The sequence below is a fragment of the Phacochoerus africanus genome, chromosome 3 (assembly GCF_016906955.1).
Source record: "Phacochoerus africanus isolate WHEZ1 chromosome 3, ROS_Pafr_v1, whole genome shotgun sequence".
Lineage (NCBI taxonomy): Eukaryota > Metazoa > Chordata > Mammalia > Artiodactyla > Suidae > Phacochoerus > Phacochoerus africanus.
Window position 1 is genome coordinate 133552224 of NC_062546.1, and position 16517 is coordinate 133568740.

Sequence of the window (16517 nt, forward strand, 5' to 3'; positions counted from 1 at the left end):
AGGAGGTATCATCTTGAAAGCAATTCCACAGCATAGATACCATGATTAGTATTACAACTCCAGCAAACTTTTTTGGCATGCCAGTCTCATAAATTTACTTCATATAAATATAGATAGAATATATATATATATGTACACATATATGATTTGATGGTGTGTTGCATGTGAATATTATTTTTAAATTTCTTTTTGGTCAGAAGGCTTAATAGTTCAGTCGCTCTTTTTTTTTTTTTTTTTTTTTTTGCTTTTTAGGGCTGCACCCTTGGCATATGAAGTTTCCCAGGTTAGGGGCTGAATCAGAGCTACCGGCCTATGCCACAACCACAGCAACACTGGATCCGAGCCACGTCTGTAACCTACAGCTCACAGCAACACCGGATCCTTAACCCATTGAGCAAGACCAGGGATCAAACTGTAACATCATGGTTCCTAGTCAGATTCGTTTCCACTGTACCATGATGACGGGAACTCCCAGTTGCTCTTATAAGCAGTAATGATCCAATCATGTTTTGAAACATAAAATAAAAAAAAAAATCTCTTGGTAAGGAAAAAAATGTGTTTTTGTAATTCTGAATGAAATTATATGTACTCTCAGAATGATCACTTTTGAACCTTGCACTCAATGGCTGAGATTTATTTAGAATGTTACCATCCACCTGTAGAGAACTCGTGTCATTTTGTGAATGATCATCTCCACGAATGAGCTCATTTTCACCCAAATTGTTTGAAATTCATCTATTACACTAACATTCTAAAGAATTAAGGTTACTGCTTAATTTATTAAATACACAATAAGTATAGAAAGCTATCACAAAAAAATGCTAAGAAAACTAATATAAAGATTAACAGGGTCTATAGTGAACTAATCTACAAATCAAATAAGTTCATTATAAAAATAGCTAGACTCTAATAACAGGACTCTTTACAGACCCAATTAATATGTCCAATAAAGATGATCCTGTTTAAGCTACCACATTAGAGGCTAAAAAAGCTTTAGAAGTTTAAATATTTTCTGATACTTAACACATTTTGATTTAATTCTCATACTTATAAATGGATCAAGTTTATTTTATAAAAGATTTAGAGGTTTATGTAAGTCCTAATTAATGAGTCAATAATAATTTTACTCTTAAAATAGGAGCTAAGTGTTAGTCTTAGGATTTTATAAAATTAAGAAAAATATTCTAATTCTTAAGAGAAGAAAATGTTATGCAAACAATATTCTGCATACTGAAACAAATACCAAATGGCAATGCTTTACTTCTTTGAATACCAGCATTAAAAAAACAGTCAGAATCTTTAGGAGTTCCCTGATGGCCTGATGGCCTAGCAGTTAAGGACTTGGCATTATCACTGCTGTGGCTCAGGTTTGATCCCTGGTCTGGGAATTTCCATATGCTGTGGGTGTGGCCAAAAAAAAAGGAAAAAGAATAAAAGAATCTTTAATACTGATCTGATATAGCCAATTGCTTTATGATTCATTAGGTCCTTAACTTTTCTACTTTCTTTTGGGCACTATGCACCCTAATAATTTGGAGAGGTACTTTAGTTTCATCTACAAATTCCCTAAGTAATAAATGGAAAATAGGATATTATTGCTCAAAAAATTGGGTACTTACCTGTGCATCTTATTCTATAGCTTTCAAGAACTGAAATATATTGATACTGTCCTTACAACTGATAAAGACTTCTTTGCTTATAGTTAATAAGCTTTTCAAAATTGTCACTCTTATCTTATACAGGGTAGAGAACATTCAGTATTTTTCTTGAAATAACATTCAATTGAATTCATCATTTAGTTCTATTTTCTAGGTTAAAAACCCCAAATTACTCTCATCTTTATTCATGCTTTCTATTATTAAAACAATTATTATTGTTGTTTGTTCTTTTTCTTAAAACGTGATAAAAGCTAGCTATAGGATTCCAAAAGGGGCCTAGTTGATGCCAAAATAGGAAGAAGTTACTTCCTCTTGCATGCTTATCAGAATAAGAATAGGGAGGGGGGTTAAGAAGTACACAAATGAAAAAGATGGAGATTTTGGTGAGCTTCATAATTGTAAGCTTAGAGTTGTGAATAATGAAAGCTGACATTCAGGGGGAGGAGTGGGATGGACTGTGAGTTTGGGTTTAGTAGTTGCAAACTATTACATTTAGAATGGATAAGCAATGAGGTCCTGCTGTATAGCAGAGGAAATTATATCTAATCACTTGTGAAAGAACATGATGGAAGATAATATGAGAAAAAGAATAGATATATATGTATAATTGGGTCACTTGGCTGTACAGCAAATTTGACAGAACATTGTAAAATCAACCAAAATAAAAAATTTTTTAAATTAAAAAAAGCTGACTTTTTTTTTGTCTTTTGTTGTTGTTGCTATTTCTTGGACCGCTCCCGCGGCATATGGAGGTTCCCAGACTAGGGGTCAAATCGGAGCTGTAGCCACCGGCCTACGCCAGAGCCACAGCAATGCGGGATCCGAGCCGCGTCTGCAACCTACACCACAGCTCACGGCAACGCTGGATCGTTAACCCACTGAGCAAGGGCAGGGACCGAACCCGCAACCTCATGGTTCCTAGTCGGATTCGTTAACCACTGCGCCACGACGGGAACTCCCCTAAAAAAAGCTGACATTTTTTATATAGGCCTACTACTGTGCTAAGTGCATCATATACACTATTTCATTTAGTCATAAATCCTATCAAGTTGTTAATATTCTTTTGATTTTATAGATAAGAAACTGAAGCTTATAAAGATTAGGTGACTTGCCCAAGGTAAGTAAGAGATGGAACCAGGATTTTATTCTAGAACTGTCAAATACCACGGTCTGGATTATTGTAGCTATATAATAAGTCTTGAAGTCAGGTAGTCTAAGTCCTTTATTATTTTTTTCATAGTTGTTTTGGTTAAGTCCCCAAATAAATTTTAATTTTAATTTTTTTTTTTTTTTTGGCTTTTTAGGGCCACACCTGTGGCATACGGAGGTTCCCAGACTAGGGGTTGAAACAGAGCTGTAGCCACTGGCCTACGCCACAGCCATAGCAACACCAGATGTGACCAGATGTGGTGTCTTTGACCTACACCACAGCTTGTGGCAATGCCAGATCCTTAACCCAATGAGTCAGGCCAGGGATTGAACCTGCGTCCTCATGGATTAACTAGTCAGATTTTTTTCCACTGAGCCTCGACGGAAATTCCCCAAATAAATTTTAGTATCTGCTTGGGGAGAATTGACATCCCAGCATTGAATCTGATTCAGTTACTTAGAAATATTTTGATCTCTTGGGGTTCTGGTTTTGAACTTTTTAAGCAGGACCAGGCCTGCTTTTAGTGTAGGGCTAATTATTCCCCAGTACTGAAGCATGCCATTCTTGGTACTCTTACTGATACTGCTGTAATTGTGAGGTTTTTGCCCAAGTTTAGCTCTTGGGAACAGGTATTCCCGACCCTTTTGAATGGGTCACTCTTCCCTCTAATCCTTTCACAGAGTTTTTCCCCCAGCCACATGCATGCACTATCCCCAGTCAACTGAATACTCAGGGAGGTCTCTGCAGGTCTCTGGCATTCTCTCTGTGCATCTTTCTCCTTTCTGTTATCTACCCTCCCCAGACTCCCACTCTGTCTCTTCAACTCAGATAGGCCTCTGGGTTCTGCCTAACTTCTCCTTTCCAGTGCTGAGGCTTGAAAATTTTCTCCAGGAAGTAAGCTGGGACAGCTAGGAGAACTAGAGGACTCTCCTGATTTGTTTTCCATCTCTCGGGGTTCATTGTCTTTTGTTGCCTGAGGTCCACTCTTAAGTTCCATTGTTTCCTTCCTTCCCACTAGAGATAACAGTCTCTTTTGTAGTTAGCTATTATAATGTAAACAAAAGTGATATGTTTAAGTTCTATTTCATGCTTTTAACCAAAAGCTGCTTGCCCCATAATTCCTCTTTTCTCTTCCCACATGCTGTAACATGAGAGGATGATGGCACAGCTAAGGTGGAAGGACCCAAGGCTTCTGAGAACTTCATGGAGTAGTGCCACCCAACCCCCTTCACCACCTTGATCTTCATGTGAGATAGAAAGAGATGTTGTAACTTCTTTAAGCCATTGCTATTTTGGTCTTTGCTAAAGCAACAAATATACTAGGAGTTCCCATCGTGGTGCAATGGAAATGAATCCGACTAGGAACCATGAGGTTGCGGGTTCGATCCCTGGCCTCGCTCATTGGGTTAAGGATCCAGCGTTGCAGTGAGCTGTGGTGTGGGTTGCAGATGTGGCTCCAGATCTGACATTGCTGTAGCTGTGGTGTAGGCCAGCAGCTGTAGCTCCAATTAGACCTCTAGCCTGGGAAGCTCCATTTGCCATGGGTGCGGCCCTAAAAAGCAGAAAAAAAAAACAAAACAAAACAACAACAAAATAAAGCAACAAATATACTAACCAATAAAGTCAAGGAAAGGAAATAACTTCCCAAGTTCACACACATGGGAAGTAATGTTGTCAATTTATAAACCCAGATTTATCTATGATTAAAATCATTGTCTGGGGTTTTCCAAATTTTGGTCATTTGCATGCCATTTTCACAGTTTTCCCCACCTACTTTCTATTTGTGTTATGGTTGACTTAATATTTTTCTTTAAATTGATGCTTTTAAGAGAAATTGGGTGTTGTCTCAAGCAATAATAGCCATTAAATCACAGGCCTGATATGCTCTTTATTTTTCTAGTTTATATCAAAATAAGTATATATCTATTAATGTAAAAAATGTCCGCAGACTATCTAAAATCATCTTGTGTACCACCTGTGGTACTCATGGTGAACAATGAGAAAGACACTGTATTTTGACTTTGCCTAAATCACTTTAGGCAATGAGTAGATAGATCACAACGAGTAGAAAGATCCTACTTGTCTGGGGATTTTTTAAAAATTTATTTATTATTATTTATTTATTTATTTATTTTATTTTTATGGCTGCACCTGCAGCATATGGAAGTTCCCAGGCTAGGAGTCAAATTGGAGCTATAGCAGCAGGCCTATGCCACAGCCACAGCAATGCGGGATCCAAGCCACCATCTGTGACCTATGCTGCAGCTCGTGGCAACACCTGATCCTTAACCCACTGAGTGAAGCCAGAGACGGAACCCACATCCTCACAGAGACTGTTTAGGGCTCTTAACCCACTGAGCCACAATGGGAAATCCTGCCCAAAGTATTTTATTATAAGGAGTTGTTACCTTGAAGGCAATTCCATAGCACAGATACCATGGTTAGTATTACAACTTCAGCAAGCCTTTTTTACATACCAGTCTCATAAAGTTATTTCATATGAATATAAATAGAATATGTATGTACATATATATGATTTGATGTTGTGCTGCATGTGGATATTATTTCCAATTTTTTTTTGGTCAGAACAATAAATTTTTAAAAAGGCAGAGGAAACAAAGGCCTATAAAACCTATGTTTTAAATAATCATCTAATATCAATTTTCTTTTTCCATTATAGATTGAATACTATTTTCTGTGACTTCCATATGGTTTCTTTCATTAGAAATGCTTCTGTATTGTGAAAAATTACTTCGTAATATAAATAATCACCCTCCCTTTTTTTGGCCACAACCATGGCATGCAGAAGTTCCTGGGCCAGGGATCAAACCTGCACAACAACTGCAGTCTGAGCCACTGCAGTGACAATACCAGATACTTAACCTGCTGAGCCACAGGGGAACTCCTAATCACCCTCTTTTTTATCTTAAGAATATACTGGGTTTCTGAACTTAAGGCACATCAGTTTGAATCATTTGAGTTACTCTATTTCATTTACTTTGCTAGAATACAGTAAATTAAATTTTAGAGGCTTCTTGAAAACAGAGTTTATGCTTTTTATCCCAGTAGTAATTTGAACATAGACTCTGGATTCTGATTTACCCTTTTTATGGCATCTTTTTTTGGATGCTAGAAAAAATTCTTTGTTGAATTATTTGTTCAAACAGTCAAGGAGCAATAAGGAAATTACTTGAGAAGCTTAAATTTTATTAACACCAAAGATACTTAGGCCACATCATCAAAAAAATTTATGGCAGTATAAGTAGTGCCTTTTAAATTAAATGACAAATTGGAAGTGTTTAACAACATATGGTCGCTTTTTCTTGACATATATGATTAAGAATATATCTTTTTATCAAAATGTAAAATACCATCTGGCAAAAGTAACAATTATTCTATTGGCTTTATACATTAAATTAAATCACTATACTTTAAAAAGTAAATATTTTCCTATTTTTCCTTTTTCTTGTGCTAGATCTATATTTATTTATAATATTCAAAAACTGCATAATTCCAAAAACTATAATTAGGCATAACAATTAAAGATTTTGAATTTTGAGCAGAAAACAATGCGTTTCTTAAATTTTACCCAAATATTTCTTAAAAATTCAGATGGCAATAGATCTTTTCTAATATTCATAATTGTAAAGTTAGGCTATCTGAAAATCTACTGTTACAATTTCTTGTTAGACAACATAGTCAGACTTTGTATATAAAAGGAATCAGATGTATATGCATGCAGTGCTCTTTACAAATAGGAAGGAATTTTTATAAGGTTGATGCATTTCGAACAGGTATGTAGTAATGCAGTAATGCTACTAGCCAGAGCTATTCATTCATTTGACAAAACTCTCAGATTCAGAAGACACCAGGTCAGCAGGAAAGTTTCTCTCTGATACATGTACATTATTTATATAATAATACGAACTTTTGGCAATTTATGATTTTAGTAAATATATCAAACAATTCACAATTTTGGGCATATACTGTTCTCCAAAGCCACACTGGGACTAACACAAATGATAAATGCTTTACACACTAGATGTAATATTCATATTAGAAATGTGGCCTGATGGAACAGGATAAAAACCCCAAAATTAAATCCACGCACCTATAGTAAACTAATCTATGACAAAGGAGGCAAGAATATACAATGGAGAAAAGAATATACAACATACAGTCCCTTCAATAAGTGGTGCTGGGAAAACTGGACAGCCACATGGAAAAGAATGAAATTAAAACACTTCGTTAACACCATACACAAAAATAAACTTGAAATGGATTAAAGGCCTAAATATATAAGGACACTATAAAACTCTTAGAGGAAAACATAGGCTGAATACTCTCTGACGTAAACTACAGCAATATCTTCTCAGATCCACCTCCTAGAGTAATGAAAATAAAAACAAAAATAAACAAATTGGACCTAATTAAACTTAAAAGTTTTTGCACAGCAAAGGAAATCCTGAAGAAAGCAAAAAGACAACCCACAGACTGGAAGAAAATATTTGCAAATGAAGCAGCTAACAAGGGATTAATCTCAAAATATATAAACACCTCCTGCAGCTCAATACCCAAAAAACAAACAACCCCATCAAAAAAATGGGCAGAAGATCTAAACAGATATTCTCCAAAGAAGACATACACATGGCCAAAAAACACATGAAAAGATGTTCAACATCACTATTAGGGAAATGCAAATCAAAACTACTGTCAGGTTCCACCTTACATCAGCCAGAATGGCCATCATCAAAAAGTCTACAAACAATAAACGCTGGAGAGGGTGTGGAGAAAAGGGAACCCTGTTACACTGTTGGTGGGAATGTAAATTGGTGCAACCACTGTGGAAAACAGTATGGAGTTTCCTCAAAAAACTAAAAATAGAATTACCATTTAATCCAGCAATCCCACTCCTGGGCATCTATCCAGAGAAAACCATGACTCAAAAAGATACATGTGGAGTTCCTGTCGTGGCACAGTGGAAACGAATCCAACTAGGAACCATGAGGTTGCAGGTTTGATTCTTGGCCTCGCTCAGTGGGTTAAGGATCCGGCGTTGCCATGAGCTGTGGCGTTGCCATGAGCTGTGGTGTAGGCCGCAGATGCAGCATGAATCTGGTGTTGCTGTGGCTGTGGCCGATTGGACCCCTGGCCTGGGAACCGCCATATGCTGTGGGTGCAGCCCTAAAAGGACAAAAGTCAAAAAATAAAAAAAAGATACATGTACTCCAATGTTCATTGCAGCACTATGTACAATAGCCAAGACACTGAAGTAACCTAAATGTCTATCGACAGAAGAGTGGATAAAGACGATGTGGTACATATACACAATGGAATATTACTCAGCCATAAAAAAGGAATGAAATAATGGCATTTGAAGCAACATGGATGGACTTAGAAATTTTCATGCTAAGTGAAGTTAGTCAGACAGTGAGAAACCAACATCATATGCTATCACTTATACGCAGAATCTAAAAAAAGGGATACAATGAACTTCTTTGCAGAACAGATACTGACTCACAGACTTTGAAAAACTTATGGTTTCCAAATGAGACAGGTTGGGCGGGGAGAGGGATGGGCTGGGGGTTTGGGATGTAAATGCTGTAAAATTGAGTTGTGATGATTGTTGTACAACTATAAATGTAATAAAATTCATTTGGTTAAAAAAATAAAGTATTTCCTCAAAAAAAAACCCAAATCTGAATACATCATGTACTTTAGCTACTAACAGTATATCAACATCAGTGTATTAATTGCAACAAATGTACCCTACTAATGTTGAGACATTAATAATAGAGGAGCCTGAGGGAGGGGGTAATGGGAACTCTCTGTACTATCTTCTGAACTTATCTGTAAGTCTAAAACTTAAAAAATAAAGCCTATTAAAAAAAAAGAAATGCAGCCTGAATTCCATAAATTTGGTTTTTTACTCGTTTAATTTTTTGTTTGTTTTGGCTCTGCCTGTGGCACATGAAAGTTCCCAAGCCAGGGATTGAACCTGTGCCACAGCAGTGACTCAAGCCACTGCAATGACAATGGATCCTTAACCTGCTGTGCCACAAGGGCACTCCTTGTTTAATTTTAAAGAATTGATTATTTCAAGAGGGGCTGTATCTGGATTTTAAATGTTTCTGATCCTTTTAAGTATTCTTAGCAGACAAAATCCTTGGACGAGTATCATTCCAATATTCAACATCAATTTCTAGTATCTACTATAGTTAGGCCATACGTGCTGCTCTTGAGAAGCTTAAAATTTAGATGCAAAGGCAGACAAGTAAAAAAAGAATGATAGAATAGGATTATAGGGTAAGCAACATGACTTAAGTGACCACACTCCACAAAGCTGGGGTAAAGTGTGGGGATAGGAGATGGAAGAAAGGACATTTTAGACAGAAGTCATACTTTGAAGTGACTAAGGAAAGGAATAAACTGACAAATTTGAGAATTTTTTTTCTTCATGTAAATCAACTTTATGGTAGTATACATTATATACAATATATTTTAAGTGTACAGTTTAATGAGTTTGATAAACCAACACCACAATGAGAATATTCCTGACAACCCCAAAATTCTTTCACACTCCATGTAGTCAATCATCTCACCTAACTCCACTTTTAAACCCTAAGATAGGAAGTTCCCACAATGGCACAGTGGATTAAGAATCTGACTGCAGTGGCTCAGGTCACTGCAGAGGCACAGGGGTCTGGCCCAGTGGGTTAAAGGATCCATTGCAACTTCAGTTCAGAGTTAAGTCCCTGGCCCAGGAACTTCTATATGCTGTGGGTACAGCTATTAAAAAAAAAAAAAAAAAAGAATGAAACCCTAAGATAATCACTGATCTGCTGTCACTATATATTTGATTCCATTTTTAGAGTTTCATTAAAATGGCATTATACAGTGTGTGCTCTTTCGTGTCTCATTTTATCAGCATGATTTCTGTCTTTTGGGGGCTGCACCCACGGCATATGGAAGTTCCCAGGTAGGGGTCAAGTTGGAGCTGTAGCCACCAGTCTGTGCCATAGCCACCCCAGATCCGAGCTGTGTCTGTGACCTACACCATAGCTCATGGCAACACTGGATCCTTAACCCACTGAGCAAAGCCAGGGATGGAACCTGCATCAGATTCATTTCTGCTGAGCCACAACGGGAAATCCAGCATGATGTTTTTGAGAGTCATCCCTGTTATTGCATATATAGTTTCCTTTTTATTGATGAACATTATTGCATTGTAAGGACATACCACACTTTATCCATTTATCAATTTAGAAACATCTGGATTATTACCAGTTCGGGACTATTAGTAATAAAACTGATATGAACTTATGCTTAACTCTTGATGTGGATATATGTTTTCATTTACTTTTGGCAAATATATAAAGTGGAGTTACTAGGTCAAATGATAATTGTATTTTTTTTGTTTTGGCCATGCCAGCATGCAGAAGTTCCCAGGCCAGGGATCCAACCCATGCCACAGCAGTGCCCCAAGCCACAATAGCGACAACACTGAATCTTTAACCTGCTAGGCCACCAGGGAACGCCTACATTTTTTATAGTGTTTTTAAAATTTTTTTTATTGATTTACAATTTTGTATTAGTTTCAGGTGTATAGCAATCAGTTATACATATAAATATATCCATTCTTTTTTCTCATATAGGTTATTACAAACTATTGAGTGGATTTCCCTGTGCTATACAGTCAGCTCTGTACAAGTAATCATCTATTTTACACAGTAGTATGTATATGTTATTCCCAACCTCTCAATGCCTCCCTCTCTCCCGGGGTTTCAACTATGGCAGCCATAAGGTTGGTTTTGAAATCTGTGAGTCTGTTTCTGTTTTATAAATAAGTTCTTTTCTATTTTTTTTTGGTTCCACATATAAGTGATATTATATTTGTCTTTCTCTGTCTGACTGCACTCAGTATGATAATCTCTAGTTCCATCATGTTGCCTGAAATGGCATTATTTCATGCTTTTTATGGCTGAATAATATTCCATTGTGTATATGTACATCATCTTTATCCATTCCTCTGTAGATGGTTGCTTCCATGTCTTGGCTACTGTAAATAGTGCTTCAGTGAGCATTGGGGGTGCATGGTTTTTTGTTTTCTGTTTTTTTTAGTTATTGTTTTCTCTGCACAGGAGGGGATTGCTGGATCATATGCTAGTTCTATATTTAGTTTTTTAAGGAAACGCCAAACTGTCCTCCATGGTGGTTGTACCGATTTACATTTGCACCAACAGTGTAGGAAGTTTCCCTTTTCTCCACACCCTCTCTAGCGTTTGTAGACTTTTTGATGATGGCCATTCTGACTGGTGTGAGGTGATACCTCATAGTAGTTTTGATTTTCACTTCTCTAATAATTAGTGATGTTGAGCATCTTTTCATGCTTATTTTTTGTCATCTGTCTGTCTTTGGAGAAATGTCTATTTAGATCATCTGCCACTTTTTTATTTTTATTTTTTTATATAAAGTTCTATGAGATGTTTGTATATGTTGGGAGATAATTCCTTCATCAGTTAGTTCATTTGCAAAGATTTTCTCCCATTCTCTGTGTTCTTTTCTTTCTTTCTTTCTTTTTTTAATGATTTACTGTGCAAAAGCTTGTAAGTTTAACTAGGTCCCATTGGTTTGTTTTCATTTTCATTATTCTAAGAGGTGGGATCAAACAAGCTACTACTGTGATTTATGTCAAAGAGTGTCCTATGTTTTCCTCTAGGAGTTTTACAGTATCTGGCCTTATGTTTTAGGCGCTTAATCCATTTTGAGTTTATTTATTTATTTATTTATTTATTTTTGTCTTTTGTCTTTTTTGTTGTTGTTGTTGCTATTTCTTGGGCTGCTCCCACGGCATATGGAGGTTCCCAGGCTAGGGGTCGAATCGGAGCTGTAGCCACCGGCCTACGCCAGAGCCACAGCAACGCGGGATCCGAGCCGCGTCTGCAACCTACACCACAGCTCACGGCAACGCTGGATCGTTAACCCACTGAGCAAGGGCAGGGACCGAACCCGCAACCTCATGGTTCCTAGTCGGATTCGTTAACCACTGCGCCATGACGGGAACTCCCATTTTGAGTTTATTTTTGCATATAGTGTTAGAGAATGTTCTAATTTCATTCTTTTATATACACCTACCTGTACCTACCCAGTATTCCCAGCACCACTTATTGAAGAGGCTGTCTTTCCTCGATTGTATATTCTTGCCTCCTTTGCCATATATTAGTTGAACATAGGTGCTTGGGTTTATTCCTGGACTTTCTATACTGTTCCACTGATCTATATTTCTATAGATCTATCATACTGTTTTGATGACTATAACTTTTTAGTATACACTACAGTCTGGGAACCTGATTCCTCCAGTTCCATTCTTTATTTTTCAATATTGCTTTGGCTATTTGGGGTCTTTTGTGTTTCCATACAAATTTTAAAATGTTTTGCTCTAGTTCTGTGAAGAATGTCATTGATAACTTGTTAAGATTGCATTGAATCTGTATATTGCCTTGAGTAGTATAGTCATTTTGACAATATTGATTCTTCTAATCCAAGAACATGGTATATATATATCTTTCCATCTGTTTGTGTCATCTTTGATTTCTTACATCAGCACCATATAGTTTTTAGAGTACAAGTCTTTTGTCTAAGTTTGTTTATTCCTAGGTATTTTATTCTTTTTGAAGTAATGATAAATGGGAATTTCCCTAATTTCTCTTTCTGATCTTTCATTGTTAGCACATAGAAATGCAGCGATAGATTTCTGTGTATTAATATTGTATCCCATACTCCTATGTTTTTAACTTTATTTTTTTAAAATGCCAGGACAATTTCCAAAATGGTTATACCTTTTTTTTTTTTTTTTGCCACAGTATGCTGCAACTTATTATAGGGTCTCAATTCCCGAACCAAGATTGAACCTGGGCCACAGTGGTGAAAGTGCTGAGTCCTAAGCAGCACAGGGAACATTGCTTATGTCATTTTTGTTACTGTTTGCATGGTAGATATATTTTTCATCCTTTTAGTTTCAAAATATTTGTGTCTTTAAATCTAAAATGCATCTCTTGTGGACTGCATACAGTTGTTTTCTTTTTTAATCCATTCTGGGAATCTCTGCCTTTTAACTGGAATATTAACTCCATTTTCATTTAATGTAATTACTGATAAGGTAGTTTTACACTTGCCATTTTACTATTTGTTTTTAAAATATGTTTTTTTGTTATATTCTGTTACTGCTGTCTTTTGTGTTAAATATATATTTTTTAGTGTACTATTTAAATCCCCTTTCACTTCTGCTATTATATTTTTTTTTAGTGTTTTCTTAGTGGTTACTTGGGGGTTACCATTGCCAAGTTACAGCAATGTGTAACATGGGTTAATACTAATTTAATTTCAGGTAGTATACAAGAACTTTGCTACTATATAGCTTCATTCCCTCCCCTCTTTATGCCATAAGTGTGATACAATTACTTCTTTATACATACTATGCCTATCAACACAGGTTTATAATTATTGCTTTAGGCAATTATGTATTTTAAAAATTAAAAAAAAATTTTTTGGTCTTTTTTTTTAGGGCCTCATGCACAGCATATGGAATTCCAGGCTGGGGGGGGGGGGGAATCAGAGCTACAGCTGCCAGTCTAAGCCACAGACACAGCAAAGCCAGATTTGAGCCATGTCTGTGATCTACACCACAGCTCATGGCAACACCAGATCCTTAACCCACTGAGTGAGGCCAGGGATTGAACCTGCATCCTCATGGATCCTAGTTGGGTTCATTACTGCTGAGCCACAATCGAAATGCCTGCATTTGTCTTTTAAATCAAATCAGAGAAAAAAGGAATTATAAACAAGAATATTTATACTGTCTTTTATAATTATTTATGATTTAACTTTACAAGTGTCCTTTATTCCTTTATGTGGAATAAATTACTGCTTAGTTTCTTTTCATTTCAACCTAAAAGACTCCCTTTAGAATTTCTTATATGGCAAGTTTCCTGATGTTAAATTCTATTCTTTTTTGTTTTTACATACATTTCAGGAATGTATTAATTTCTCCTTCATTTTAAAAGGATAGTTTTCCTGGCTATAGAATTCTTGGTTGACAGTCTTTTTCTTTCAGCATTTTGAATATATCATTCCACTGCTTTTTTTGCTCCATAGTTTTTGTGGTAAATCTTACTGAGGATTATGTAATGATACATAATACACTTATGGATTATGTAGTGATACATAATATACCTTCAGGATTCTCTCCTTTACTTTGGCTTTCAATAGATTAATTACAATGTGTCTGGGCCTGGGTTTCTTTGAGTTTATACCCCTTAGAGTTTATTAAGCTTCTTGGATGTGTAGATTAATGTTTTTCATCAAATTTGAAAGTTCTTGACCATTATCCCTTCAAATATCATTTCTTCCCTTTTTAATTTCTCACTTCCTAGGGCTACAATTACATATGGTACACCTGATTGTGTCCAATAGCCCTCTGAGGCTCTGTTCATATACCTTCATTCTCTTTTCTATTTGTTACCCAGAATAGATAATCTCAGCTGGGCTATATTCCAATTTGCTGAGTCTTTCTTCCATTAGCTCAAATCCGCTGTTGAGACCTTCTAGTTTTCTACTTCAGTTTTTATACTTTTCAACTCTAGAATTTTTAAAAACAATTTTGTTACTATTATTTATTTTTATGAAACATATTTCTCATTCTTTCTTTTAGTTTTTTTTTTTTTTTTTTTGGCTGCAGCTGAGGCAGAAGCTCCCAGGCCAGGGATGGAACTCATGCCACAGCTGTAATCAGAGCCACAGCAGTGACAATGCTGGATCCCTAACCTGCTGAGCCACAAGATAACTCCTCTTCTAGTTCTTTTTTTTTCTCTTCTAGTTCTTTAGACATGGTTTCCTTTAGCTTTGTGAACATATTTAAAATATCTTAAAGTCTATGTAATAAGTCCAACATATGGGCTTCCTCAGAAATACTTTCTGTTGACTGCTTTTTCCTCCATATATGGGCCATAGATTCTTTGGCATGTGTAAGTTCTTGGGTCAGGATGGAACCCATGCCACAGCAGCAACCCAAGCCACTCCAGTGACAGCACTGGATCCTTAACCTGCTGTGCCATAAAGGAACTTTGAGCCATATATTCTTATTTCTTTGCATATATCATCCAAGTTTTTTATTTTGAAAAAGAGACATTTTGAATACTATAATATGACTCCTCTGGAAACTGGGTTCAACACCATCCCCAGGGTTTATGCTCTTTTTGTTTATTGTAGTAGTTGTTGTTTTTGTGACTTTTCGGAATTCTTTTTTTTTTTTTCAGGGCCACACCTGAGGCATATGGAAACTCCCAAGCTATGTGTCAAATCAGAGCTGCAGTTGCCAGCCACCGCCACAGCCACATGGGATCTGAGCTGAGTCTGCCACCTACACCACAGCTCATGGCAATGCCAGATCCTTAACCCACTGAGCAAGGCCAGGACTGAACCCACATCCTTATGGATACTTAGTCAGGTTCATAACCTGCTGAGCCACAACAGGAATTCCCTAAATTCATTCTTCAGAGGGTTTTGTATGTGTGTTGGGGCATGACCTTGACAGTCATCCAGGGAGTTTGCAACTCTTTCTTTATATTCACTTATTTCTAGTTTAGAGCTTCAAGGTTAGCTAGAGGTAAGAGCTTAGTGCTTTCTCAGGTCTTTGCTGAGCATTCACACAGCCCTAGCACTCACACAATCCTAAGCCTGTATGTTATCTTCTGGGTTTCCAGAAATATGTCAGAGTTTTTCAAAGACCTTATGGACATCTCCCTTTAGTATGGCTGGAGCAAGGGTGCTTCAAAATTGAGGGATTTTTGAATTTTGAATTGGGTGTGGTGGGGAGCCACTGATGAAATTTTAAACATAGAAGGGGCATGACTTTTTTTTTTTTGTCTTTTTGTCTTTTTGCCTTTTCTTGAGCTGCTTCTGAGGCATATGGAGGTTCCCAGGCTAGGGGTCCAATCGGAGCTGTAGCCACCGGCCTACGCCAGAGCCACAGCAACATGGGATCCGAGCCTCATCTGCAACCTACACCACAGCTCACGGCAATGCTGGATCTTTAACCCACTGAGCAAGGGCAGGGATCGAACCCGCAACCACATGGTTCCTGGTCGGATTCGTTAACCACTGCACCACGACAGGAACTCCAGAAGGGGCATGACTTTATTTGTATAGCAGAAAGGACATTTGCCAGTGAAGTAGAGAGTGGATTAAGACAGAATGGAGGCAAGGAGATCAAGGAGATTACTGCAGTATTCTAGGAAAAGAATAATGCAGGCTTGAGTTAAGGAGTAGAGAGTTGGAGTAGAGAGAATGGAGAAAGGGGAGTGGTGGATTGAAAAACTATTTTATAGATTAGACCCTTCGTCATTTCCAGAGTTTTTAATTGGGAAGCCAGTGGGAATAGGTGAATAAGAGGTGTCTACTCTTGGGTCTGATTAGGGAAACTACATGGAGGACATCTGCAAAAAAAAAAAAAAAAGGCACGGGTTTGAGGGAAAAGATAAAGACATGGATCCATATATAATTAGTATTACCTATGATTAAAACAATGTATATACATTTTTAGGTGGAATTCTTTGAGGGGGAAATTGGGTGTTAATATGCCACACAAACCGCTTTGGTTTCATATGGTATAATCTTCTTTTCCCTCCATCCAGTAAATTCTTGATATAGGA